Below are 12491 nucleotides of genomic sequence, written 5' to 3'. Positions count from 1 at the left end.
ACAATATTCTACATGAGAACATATCTGGGATACGGCAGTATTGTTCTCTAGTGCTTCTTTATAACTTACATGATGTATGTATTTTCTAGAAAATATTTTCTGAAAATGAAAGATTTTTATCCATTTACTTTCAACATATATTTTTTCTTTTTTCGTTTTAACTAACATATATTTATAAAAATATTACTGTAATTCATTGCTAGCCTCTGATGGCTGAACATACTAAGGGAAGTTAATATCCAGATACATGAATGAAATAATTTCTAACTGAAACTTTTCATATGTAAGAGAAAATTTTAAGACTTTGAGATTAACAAGAGGATCACTATATCCTTTGTGTAAATTTAATAATAAAATAAATAAAGGCCCTCCCGTTGATCGTCGATTTGCTCGAGCGGGCCCAGTAACGTCTCCATTGGAGACTTTGTTGTTACTGTGTCTGGCATATCGAATACTCTCGGTAGCTTGCCGGGCTCTCCGAGTGTAAATTTAGAGTCTCTGAATATTGTTTACTCATATAAAGTATGCATAATTATCATCTTAGGTTATTGTGCAATTCTAGGATTTAATGACTATTAGTTTAAAATTGACAGTAATGTAAATAGATTTCATACAATGTCAAGACTGTCATGTCATAGCTTTTCTGTGTGAAAACCAATTTTGTGTCCATTTGTAACCTCATTTTATTATTATTCAATTGTAGTTTTTTGTAGTTTCTATTGAATCAATATACCTTCTTCAATTAATAATTAATAGTTTAAGACACATTTATTTCAGATTCATACAAGTGTAATAATTTTCCATAGTTTTAAAAAATTGTTTTTAAAATACATGCTGCCTACAGAATGAGATATCGAGCAAAATATGATTATCACTTCAAATATATTTTTATCTTATCATTTTGCTAACCACTTTACAGCGTCTCTCATTTTTAGCAGAAACACAGAGCTAAAGTAATTGAGTTCAGTAAATCATCCTATTTCCTTATATCTAGAAAAGAATTATAGGAAAACATTAAGGCCACTAACTAAACATCTCATGGATCATGACTGCAAGTGCTTTTTATTAAAAAATTCTTTGAGGAAGTGTTGCAGCAGATTTTAACTATTCATTAGATATATTTTATTTCTTACTTAGTATATGGAAATTCTCTGTTGGATTCTCTAAAATTAAAGATACGTATACTTTCTTATTTGTTTTTATGTTGAGGCCACAACCAGTGGTGCTCAGAGCTTATTCCTGACTCTGAGCTCAGGGATCACTCCTGGCTTGAGTCCTCTATAGCACTGGGGATCGAAGACAGGTCACCTGAAAATAAGGCAAGCACCTTTCCCATTGTCCTATCTCTTTTTCTTCTTCTTTTTCTCTCCAGCTCCTTCTTATTCTCTGACTCAAAATTAAAATGTGGCATCAATGACCAAATAATAAAAATTTTCATATCCTGAAAAGTAGAATGTTAGTGTTAACTCATCTTTCTTTTCTTATATATAATACAATGATGGGTCTCATTCTCCTAATCCTGAAAGAGACTTGAATATGGCACTTTTTAAAATCTCAGGGCTAGGATTAGTACCAGGAATTTTACTCCATGGCTTGGAGGACAGCCACACATGCTAGGGGAAAAGGGAGCTCAGATAGAGAAGGGAGCACCAAATAAAGGGTGTTGGGTAGGATCCTCCCAGGATGGGAGAAGCATGCTGAAAGTAGACTATAGACCAGACATGATTGTCACCCATTTTGCAAACCGCAATACCCAATAGGAGAGAGAGAACAAAAGGGAATGCCCTGTCACAGAGGAAAGGTGGGATGGGGGGGGGGTGTCAGAGGGATACTGGGATCTGTGGTGGTGGGAAATGGGCACTGGTGGAGGGATGGGTATTTGAAACCCAAGCACAAAATTTTGTAGGTCTACAACTGTACCTCATGGTGTCTCACTAATAAAAATTAAAAAATAAATAAATAAATACATAAATATAAAATAAAATCTCAGGGCTAGGACAAAGGAGACGTTACTGGTGCCTGCTTGAGGCAATCCACGAACAACACGATCATCGTGATCGTGAATACAGTAGCATGCATTTAACACTCTACATGCCTAATTTTTTCTCCCCCTATGCTTAATTGAATCAGACAGTTATTTGCTCTAGTTTTTCTTCTTTATTAGGATTCAGTTTCTTTTAATTTTTCTAGTCCAAGTTCTAGTTATACTTTCTCTGTCCCTGTATCTTTTATAATATGAAACACAATCACTATCACACCTTTTAATCCCATCAACGGCCAAGACCTAGAGACTATAAAACCCAGCTCCCGGAAGACAACAGCGCAGAGTCTCCTGCCCCCACACCTGGCTGTACTCACCAGGGCCCCTTGGAGGGGGCTGGGTTGAGTTTCCCTCCCCGCCCCGAGCAGAGCTCCGGCAGCCGAAGACCTCCAGAACCAGCCACAATATGAAACAATTACTTTATATTAACAAGAACACAAATAACAAAATATCCTAGGAAATTCTAGTTTTGTGTTCTTTGGTTGAAACAAGTACTTAATATGTTATTGATGAAATGACTAACATATATTACAATATTAAATGTTATGGGCTGGAGCTATAGCACAGTGGGTAGGGTGTTTGCCTTGCATGCCGCCAACATGACTGACCCAAGTTCAATTCCTACGCCCCTCTCGGAGAGCCCGGCAAGCTACCAAGAGAATCTCGCCCGCACAGCAAAGCCTGGCAATCTACCCATGGCATATTCAATATGCCAGAAAGAGTAACAAGTCTCACAATGTTACTGGGCCCACTCGAGCAAATTGATTAACAATGGGAGGATAGTGATAGTGATTAAATGTTATGTTCTACTATGCAATGCAATTATAACATTTATAGTCAGAAGTACCCTAATAGACAACTGCTAAACATAAATCATGTCAAGAGGATATACAATTATTTTTTAAGATGACAGCCTTATTAAGAAATATATAGACACATAGATATCACTCTAGGAATAATTTCCCCAACATATTAATTCTTTTACCACAATAAGATCATGTTAAAGTTAAACAGAAATTTTGTTCTATCTCATGATGTGGCATCTTATGACTAAATATACCATGTGTAAATTTATCATCAAATAGACACCATTTTTAACTCTTTCTTTTATATTCTTACCATTAATTTTATCAATAAGTCCTATTTTTTCCACTCCATTTCTATCAGTAGAAAATGTTCCTCATATTTTTTCACTTCAAACATCCTAGTGCTAATCACCACCAATTTTCTTCTGAAATAATGTAAGGGCTCAGATTGAGTCCTGCTGTTTCTCTGTTGTTCTCACCTAGTATTCTCAAAGAAGACACATTATTATAATATATTCATATCACATTTTCCTGCACTCTAAAAACTCTGCAATAGACCCTTGTATTCTTGCTAACATCTGCAAAGCACTACTCAAGAGTACTAGATCTTGAAATCCAGTTCCAAATACCGTATGTACTCACCATGCTCCTGACTCTGGGAATTTGATGACTACAAGCTCAGTTTGTCTTTCATATTTTAACCTACTACTTTCCAGAACTGAAATTTTTTCTCAGAATATCTCCTTGGTTCATATCAGCTCTATCAACTACAATGCAAATGCCAGATCTCAGTTTTTAAAGCTCTTCCTAAGTGCTTACTTTACAGTAACTACTTTGTCTTGGCATCCAGATTTTTTTGGTAATTGATATAACATTGGCTTATAAGATGTTATAGTTTTTGAGGGTAAACACCCATATCTCTTCAAAATATGTTACCTCAACACACGCACCACCACAGATCAGTACCTTCTACCAAAATCTATTGGGAATCCTTCATCTTCAATATTGTGGTTAGAATCTGCATTTGTTTTCTTTTAGCCCTGTCTTTTTCCTTACTATTTTTTCACTTAATGACATATACAAGAGAAATAATTGAGCATGAATATATATATGCACTTATATATAGGCCCTTTTAACATACATGTAAATAGTTGTAAATAGTTGTAGGAGTGGGTAAATGGACACAAGCTGTAAATAAATGAATTCATAATGAAGAACTAGCAAAATGCTGCAAAAACTTTGGTGAGATGATCTAGAGTGTGAACTGATAATTAAATTTTACATGATGAAAATAATTATATCAGCTTATTACTGCTATGAAGTCACAAAACAGTAATCTGAAAAACAGTAGTTGAAGTAGTTGAAAGCAAATTAAAAGACTGTGGGAGAGGGTACAACAGAATAATTCCACACAAAATGCAGATTAACTTTTTTTAATTTTTATATTGTGAAAAAGAACTGCTAACTATCTAAAAACCTATTTGTCCTTCAAAGAACAATTAAAACAGATAGTAGAAATAGCTTTGTCTCAAAAGAAATATTCATGCTGTGTAAAGAATAGAAAATCACTTTCTTTGAAAATTTTTTAAAATAAGAAAAACCCCTAAACTGAGTTCACATTTTCAGGTAAAATAAATGGTAACACAGGAGAACCATGATTTATCTATAAGATTTAGTTAACAGTTTCTTAGATTTGCTTTTATTTAAAGAAATGGTGTCGTTTATTTTCTCATTAATTCATTGTTCATGATAGTAAAGTAAGTAAGTAAAGGCCCTCCCATTGATCATCGATTTGCTCGAGCGGGCCCAGTAATGTCTCCATTGGAGACTTTGTTGTTACTGTGTCTGGCATATCGAATACGTCACAGGGAGCTTGCCAGGCTCTGCCGTGCGGGCAAGATACTCTCGGTAGCTTGCCGGGCTCTCCGAGAGGGGCGGAGGAATCGAACTCGGGTCGGCCATGTTGGCCACTTGCAAGGCAAACACCCTACCGCTGTGCTATCGCTCCAGCCCTTCATGATAGTAGGTGTCCTTTTATTATTCCTACAATTATATTATTATTACAATAATTTTATTAGTCTATAAATCGTCTTATGAACATAAAAAAGCACCTAAATTTTATAACTAATTACATCTAAAATACATTTGATAATTTAATATAATTTTTTAATTTCATTCATTCATTCATTCATCATCCTGTTATTCGTCGATTGCCTCGAGCAGGCCCCAGTAACGTCTCTTTCATCCTAGCCCTGAGATTATATTCAAGGCTCTTTAGGAGAATGAGACCCATCATTGTTACTGGTATTTGGCATATTTGGTATGCCATGGGGAGTTTGCCAGACTCTGCCCTGTGGGCAAGCTACAATCGATAGTTTTTTAATAAAATAAATAATTCACTCACATATTGTCATAATTATTACCAGTTTCTCGGCAAAAAGAAATTTTCACTAAAATAATTCCTAAGATCTGAAACCACTTGAGAGTCCTTTCCCTCTCCTTTTTTTTGTCTTTCCATTTGTAGATAATCATCTTTTCTTCTCTGAGTCCTTGAACAACCTTTTAGATTGAAAAAATGGGAACTGCTATAAATGAATAACAATGGAACAATGGCACCTGCCTTTCCTCTCTTTCTCATAATAGAAATTCATCTATCTCAATTAAAAGACTAAAGGGAAAGCTGAGTTCTATGGTTGGCAACAACACCACAATCAACAAAAAAAATCACAAACAAAAACCAAGCAAAACAAACAAAAACAAACAAATGAAACAAAACAAACAAAAGCCACAAACAAACAAACAAACAAAAAACAAACAACAACACAACAACTGTAGCACTGTCCTCCCATTCATCGATTTGCTCAAGCAGGCACCAGTAATGTCTCCATTGTGAAGCTTGTTGTTACTGTTTTTGGCATATCAAATATGTTATGGGAGCTCGCCAGGCTCTGCCCTGCAGATAACTAAAATAAATTAAACTCCTTTTCACACTTAAGGACATTAAGCAATACTGATTTATTATGATCACTGGTTCTGTTGACTATAGTATGAATCTGTTTCCACAAGGTCTCAGACATCTGCAATGAAGGTTATTGGATATCTAGAAGCTTTTTTGTTCACATGTTTAATGCCTGATGACTTGAGAAGTGAAGTCAGCTGGTACTCTCTCTATCCAAATTGTTTTTTTTTAAATTTTATTGAATCACTGTGAGATAGTTACAAACTTTCATGTGTGGGTTACATCACACAATGATCAAATGCCTATCCCTCCACCAGTGCACATTCCCCACCACCGGGGAATATTATCTGCCATGGAGTCAGGGGGAGGGTGGGAAAGGAGTGGTATACCGGGATATGCAAATTGTGTTTTGTAGGATGACTTTGGTTTGTCCTTCATTCCTTGCTAAAAGGAACTCAGGTTTATTACAGTACTCCTGAGGCACTTCTATTCCATTGTGTTTATTGTGAACTCTTCCCTATGCTCTCCACTCCAACCAGTTAATCAGCCTTTTCCCCTAATCATAATCTGTTAATTTGTAAGGTCAGATTTCTCAGAAATCTATGATTTTATCTGTTTGAGTAAAATATTGTCTTTCTCCTCTCCTTATGACTTATGAATAGTTTACTTTAAAGCAATGTCCTTTTTGTATAGATAGAGGAGGACGGTTAATACTATGCTTTTGTAATTTAGGATTTAATTAGTTTTAAATATTATTCACTCCCAGTCATCTGCTTTCTTGACGTAAGCCTCAGTTGCCCTTAATTCCTAGCACCCCAAAATCAGGGTCTCGATGAGGGACTAAATGGACCCAGGGCTAGCTGTGAGCTACCCTGGCATCAAAATCGGCCAGACCACAGTGCCACGATTCTTAACTATAAGTTAAGAGTTTGATCATAGACAAATGTTGTCATGATCCAAAAGTACTGATGAGACTAGGAACCTCCTAGGGATAGGAAAGACTATATGGTCTGTGCACTGTAGTCTGAAATGGCTCTAGGAGAGCAATTCTATAAGCTTAAGGTATTTCGTACTGTATCCATACAAAATGATTTATATTATGTATGTTTATATGTTTGTTGGACAAGAAGAGGAGAAGCACACCCAGGAAATTCTGTTCTAGGGTGGATCGTCCTGCTGAGAGAGTATCTGTCCTAGAAGAAGTGCCCTCTGAGGGAAAGAACTTTACCCCTATTGATTTTGACCACACCTATGTGTAATTGTTACCTGAATCCCTCATGGTTTGGGGATTTAACTAGAATGTAACAGTGGGATGGGGATTCCAGACTCCAGAGCAAAAGGAGAAGGGGATCCGGATCCAGACTCCAGAAGGAGAAGGAGAAAGGGGACCCAGATCCAGATTCCAGAGCCAGAAGGAGAATGAAGTAGCATGTGGGAGGAAGAAACAGGAGGAGAATCAGAGGAGAATGGAGATGGGAATGGAATAAACTCCAACTGACACCAACCAGCTGGCCCTTGTTTCCTTCCTTCACCTGCCCATTACCACCGACCCCCCAGAGTGGGGGAACCAGCGTGAGACTACTGAACGCGGGCAACAGGAGAGATAGACTGCTGCCATCATTTTTGAGTTTACATAGTTTTTCTCCCCTCCTAATAACAGAATAGTGGGACTTTGTACTAAAATAGTATACAAGATTGTAGCTGATTGGTCTGTTAAGAACTATGTCAGAGATCATTTCAACATCGCACTTACACAGCGGTAGGGCGTTTGCCTTGCACGCAGCCAACATGGCCGACCCGAGTTCGATTCCTCCACCCCTCTCAGAGCCCGCCAAGCTACCGAGAGTATCTCGCCCGCACAGCAGAGCCTGGTAAGCTCCCCGTGACGTATTCGATATGCCAAACACAGTAACAACAAAGTCTCCAATGGAGATGTTACTGGGCCCGCTAGAGCAAATCGATGATCAACGGGAAGGCCTTTTTTACCATCCTCTAAATATCTATAATGTTACAAAACTGTTCCTAATCAAAGAGTAAGAAGCCAGTTGAGGGGATCATGGGGAGAAAAGTCACTGCCATATTTTAAATTGTGTTTTCAAGTCAAATATGTTAAACTAATGATTTTTCTTTTATTCCTTGTTGTGTGAATTTGTGCGGTTCACCTATAAGATTTTGCCTGTCTCCTTGGCTCCTTGCTTCTTGCACTCAAGCAGAAAATACTCAAGGAATTTGATTAGATAAATGTCTATTTTGTAGATTCAGCTTCTTAAGTGTAAGTTTTAATATTTTAGGATAGGGAATTAGAGCAATTAAAAGAATACTTTGGTTTTGGTTCAGTCATATTTTTCAATTGCACTTCAATAAAATAAAACTATAACATTTAAATTTTAAAATTAAATTAAAGCGGTAAGGCATTTGCCTTGTGCGTAGCCAACCCAGCCGAGCCGGGTTCGATTCCTCTGCCCCTCTGGGAGAGCCTGGCAAGCTACCGAGAGTATCTCGCCTGCACGGCAAAGCCTGGCAAGCTCCCCGTGACGCATTCGATATGCCAAACACAGTAACAACAAGTCTCAAAATGGAGATGTTACTGGGCCTGCTCGAGCAAATCGATGAACAACGGGAGGACAGTGTTTGTTTGTGACAGTGTTTTTAAAACATTTATATTTGTTTTATAAAGGGAGCATGCGATATGCCAAAACCAGTAAATAAAATAGATCTCATTCCCCAGACCCTGAAAGAGACATCAATATGGCAGCATTAAGAAGGATGAGGGAGGAGAGGCTGATAAAATCTCAAGGCAGAACAGAGCTGCCAAAAAGAAGAAATACTAAAAGGACTGTATGTATGTTCAATGCACGTACGCTGGCATCAGATGCATCCATCGAGAACCTGATGGTAAAAGAGCAAAAGATCGAGTACAACATCATTGGTCTGACTGAGACGAGAAGGCATCAATCACATCATGTCGTTTTTAACACTGGAGAAGAACTGTTCCTCGAAACATGCGACAAGAGAGGAGTCGATGGTGTCGGTGTCCTTGTCAACACAAACTTGGCCATGAGCATTGATTCATTCGAATGCCTAACAACCCGAATCAGATGATTACACTTGAATAGGTGTGGCTCACTGCCGGCAGTTTCTACCTTCTTTGTTTGTGCACCAACATTTAATTACAATGAAGAAGAAATTGAGAAGTTTTACATGGAGTTGGAGAAGTTCTATAAAGAAGACTACACCTTCTTCAAGATCATTGTCAGTGATTTTAATGCCAAGATAGGGCCAAGAAAATCAGCTGAAGAACTCCACATCCAGACCCATGGCCTAGAATAGAACGAACAGGGTGAGAGACTGAGTTCATCATGTCAACCAAGATCGTCCATGGTAATTCACAATTCCAGAAGTCCAAATCTAAATGTTGGACATGGGAGTCTCCTGGTGGATGGTTCACAATGAAATTGACCACATAATATTCAATAAACAGTTTTGTCTGATCGATGTTGCTGTGGTCCCAAAATTACAAATGGGATTGGACTACCATTTACTTCATGAAAAATTCTACTTCGCAGATCGGGGAGTAAGGGCTACAAAGTTTAAGAAGAGAACTCTCAGAAACACTACCAACTGGGAACTCTTTGGCAATATTGCGGCAACATGGGAAGATGCTCTTATTGACAACATTGATGAAAAATACGATCGACTGGTTCAGCAACTCCATGATTATGTCAAGAGAAAGATAGCCTCAAAAAGACGCCTGTCTTCGAAAACTCTTGAGCTTATGCTAATGTGGCTTGGCACAAGCCTAAGGAAACCACAAGAAAATGTCCAAGCTTGCAAAGCAGTGTAGAGAATCGATAAAGGAAGACCTCAAAGAGAGAAGAGCAGCAGTGCTGGCAGATGCAGCAGAAGATGGGAAAAGCATTCACGCCTGTCTGTCCTTCGCCAACTATAAGACCAAGATGACTGCCCTCCAACGTCCTGATGGATCTATCGTATCTTCCAGAAGAGCAATGGAGAAGATTATCCATGACTTCTACTCAGATCTCTTCGATACCCACTTCCACCTGCCTACATCAAATTCCGCAGGATGGCTACGTCTTCCCAACGTTCTCCCTTCAGAAATTCGACAAACTATTCCGTTGGTAAAGAAGCAAACAGTACCCAGTCCAGACAAGGTCAGACCCGAACACCTGAAGAACCTGCCTTCAGTAGTCATCAATACACTGGCGTGGCTCTTCACACACTACCTGTCTGAATGCAATGTTCCGTCCCATTGGAAAACCAGCAGAACTGTACTACTGTACAAGAAGGGAGACATCCATGACATTGGCAACTATTGCCCAATCTGCCTGTTGTCTGTCTTCTACAAGTTCTTCACTTTAGTCATCCTGAATAGGATTCGCAGAACACTATATGAAGGACAACCATGCTAGCAAGCCGGGTTCTGCAAAGGATTAAGCATGATCAACCATATCCACATAATAACCAAGGTCATTGAAGTTTCTCAGGAGTTCAAAATGCCACTATGTCTAACGTTCATTGATTTAAAGAAGGCCCTGGTTTCTGTTGAGATAGAAGTGGTCATCAAAGCCCTTGTCAAAACAGGGCATTCAAACTCAATACATCAGGATCCTCCATGAGCTGTATTACGGATACACTACCAGGATCTCACCATTCTACAAGGAAGTGATCATCCATGTCAAGAGAAGGGTTCTGCAGGGTGATACCATTTCACCGAAACTCTTCAGTGCCACCCTCGAAAACATAATGCAAGGACTAGAATGGGAAGAAATTGGAGTGGATAGACGGTTGGCAACTACAACCACCTCCACTTCGCTGATGACATCGTTCTATCAGGTAGCCAAATCAACATAAGAAGCCCTTCCTGAAGGCCCACCAAATTCAAAGGGAACACCACCTTAAAGGCATTCCAAAGCCTTCCTGACTGCCCAAGGGCAAAATACCTCCTAAGGTGTTTTTCTCTTTTCCTCAGTCCAATAACTATCAACATATCAATAATAGCTATTTTTGTATAGACACAGTAAGAGATAACATTGAGACTTGTAGGACAGCTCTCCTGGGAATATCTTGCCACAGACTCAGACTGCAGCACTCAGGCCAGATTAATCATTCCTAACCCTAGCAGGGTCCAAATCTAGTTATTACTTTTTGTATCATGACAGCATTTGTCCATGCCCAAGCTCTTAACCTATATTTAAACCTTATGGCACTTTGGCCAGGCCCATCTTGATGCCAGGGTAGCACATAAATTACCACTTTCCCTGGTTCCATCCAGTCCCTCGTTGGGACCCTGCTTTGGTGAGCAGTAGGAAGAAAGGGCAGCTGAAGCTTAGGTGAGAGAACAGATGCTCAGGAGGGAAATATCACTGAGAGTAACATTACAAAGTATATCTTCTTGTGTCCATACAAAAAGGACATTGCTCTGAATAAACTATGCAAAGGAGTTAGGGAGCAGAGAAAAACAATATTTACCAGTCAAAAGGGCACAAAGAAAGAAGTTACAAATAAACATAGAGGAATGAGAGTACTATTATGAGTGCAATCCAATATATCTAAACTATCTGAGGCTATGCAGGAAGGACAAAACAGTGTTATCCTACACAAGACAATGTTTATGAGAAACGGTTTCGTTCCTAATGGTCCATTCACTCTCAGCGGAACGAACATCTCTGAATGCAACAGTTATGTGTTCCTAGGTCAAGAAGTCAACACAACGAATGACCTGGCACCTGAGTTGCGCAGGAGGAAGAGAGTGGCTTGAAATGCCTTCAAGAGCATCAAAGAAATAGCTAAGAGGATGAAGAACCTCTGGCTCTGAGCACATCTCTTCTATTCCACTGTTCTTCCTACATTAACATACTCCTCAGAGACCTGAGCCCTGAGAAAACTGGATGAGAATGCTATTTGGGTCTCCCAAAGAGGAATTGAAAGAGCTGTGCTTGGCATATCACGCTTCACACAAGTGAGAGAAAGAATCTGGTTTTCCGACCTTCATCGATGATCTACAATCAGGTACACTGCAAGGTGTCAAAAATCAGATGGGCTGGACATGTAATGAGATTTCGAGATGACCGCTGGACTAGGGCCATTACTGACTGGATTCCATGGGACATCAAAAGATCGCGTGGCTGCCCACCTACGAGATGGTCAGACTTCTTTGTCAAGACCCTCAACAATTGGTTTGAGGCTCTTTGTGTACCTATAATGAGCAGACGCCATTGGACTACACTGGCACGCGACAGGGACAAATGGAGACGTTACTGGTGCACACTCAAGAAAATTGATGAGTAATGGGATTTCAAGTGATATAAAGGGAGAGCCCTCCCCATCCCAAGGGACCCAACCACCGCAGCCGACCTCCACTACCCAACCACCACCAGGCCATTTTCTGGACCCTCAGGCTAAGCCTCACGCATGAATGAAGTCCCACAGAACCCTGTAATGCAAAACTTTGTGACCTTGGACTCTGGACTCAATAGGACCCTGGAACAGAGATCCTTTGCCTGCTTCCCCAGTCTCTTGTGACTCAGGGATCACACCCATAAGCCACACCCTGCTGGCACCAGATAATCTCCTCATTGGTCACCCTCCAGAACTCAGGATGTTTCTCCCAGATGGGAGTATAAAATGAGGCTTCCAGAACCATGCCACTGGACTCTGCGCCAGG

At 39.5% G+C, this 12491-nt stretch overlaps 1 pseudogene; it reads right to left on the bottom strand.

Annotated features, from left to right (window-relative positions):
- LOC130034391 (vacuolar fusion protein MON1 homolog B-like) overlaps window positions 1–12491 on the bottom strand; it is a 171583-nt pseudogene that overhangs the window by 65456 nt on the left and 93636 nt on the right.

This window comes from Sorex fumeus, unplaced genomic scaffold (genome assembly GCF_029834395.1).
Source record: "Sorex fumeus unplaced genomic scaffold, SorFum_2.1 ptg000061l, whole genome shotgun sequence".
Classification (NCBI taxonomy): domain Eukaryota; kingdom Metazoa; phylum Chordata; class Mammalia; order Eulipotyphla; family Soricidae; genus Sorex; species Sorex fumeus.
Note: the sequence above shows the minus strand (reverse complement) of the source record. Positions and strands in the feature narration are given on the sequence as shown.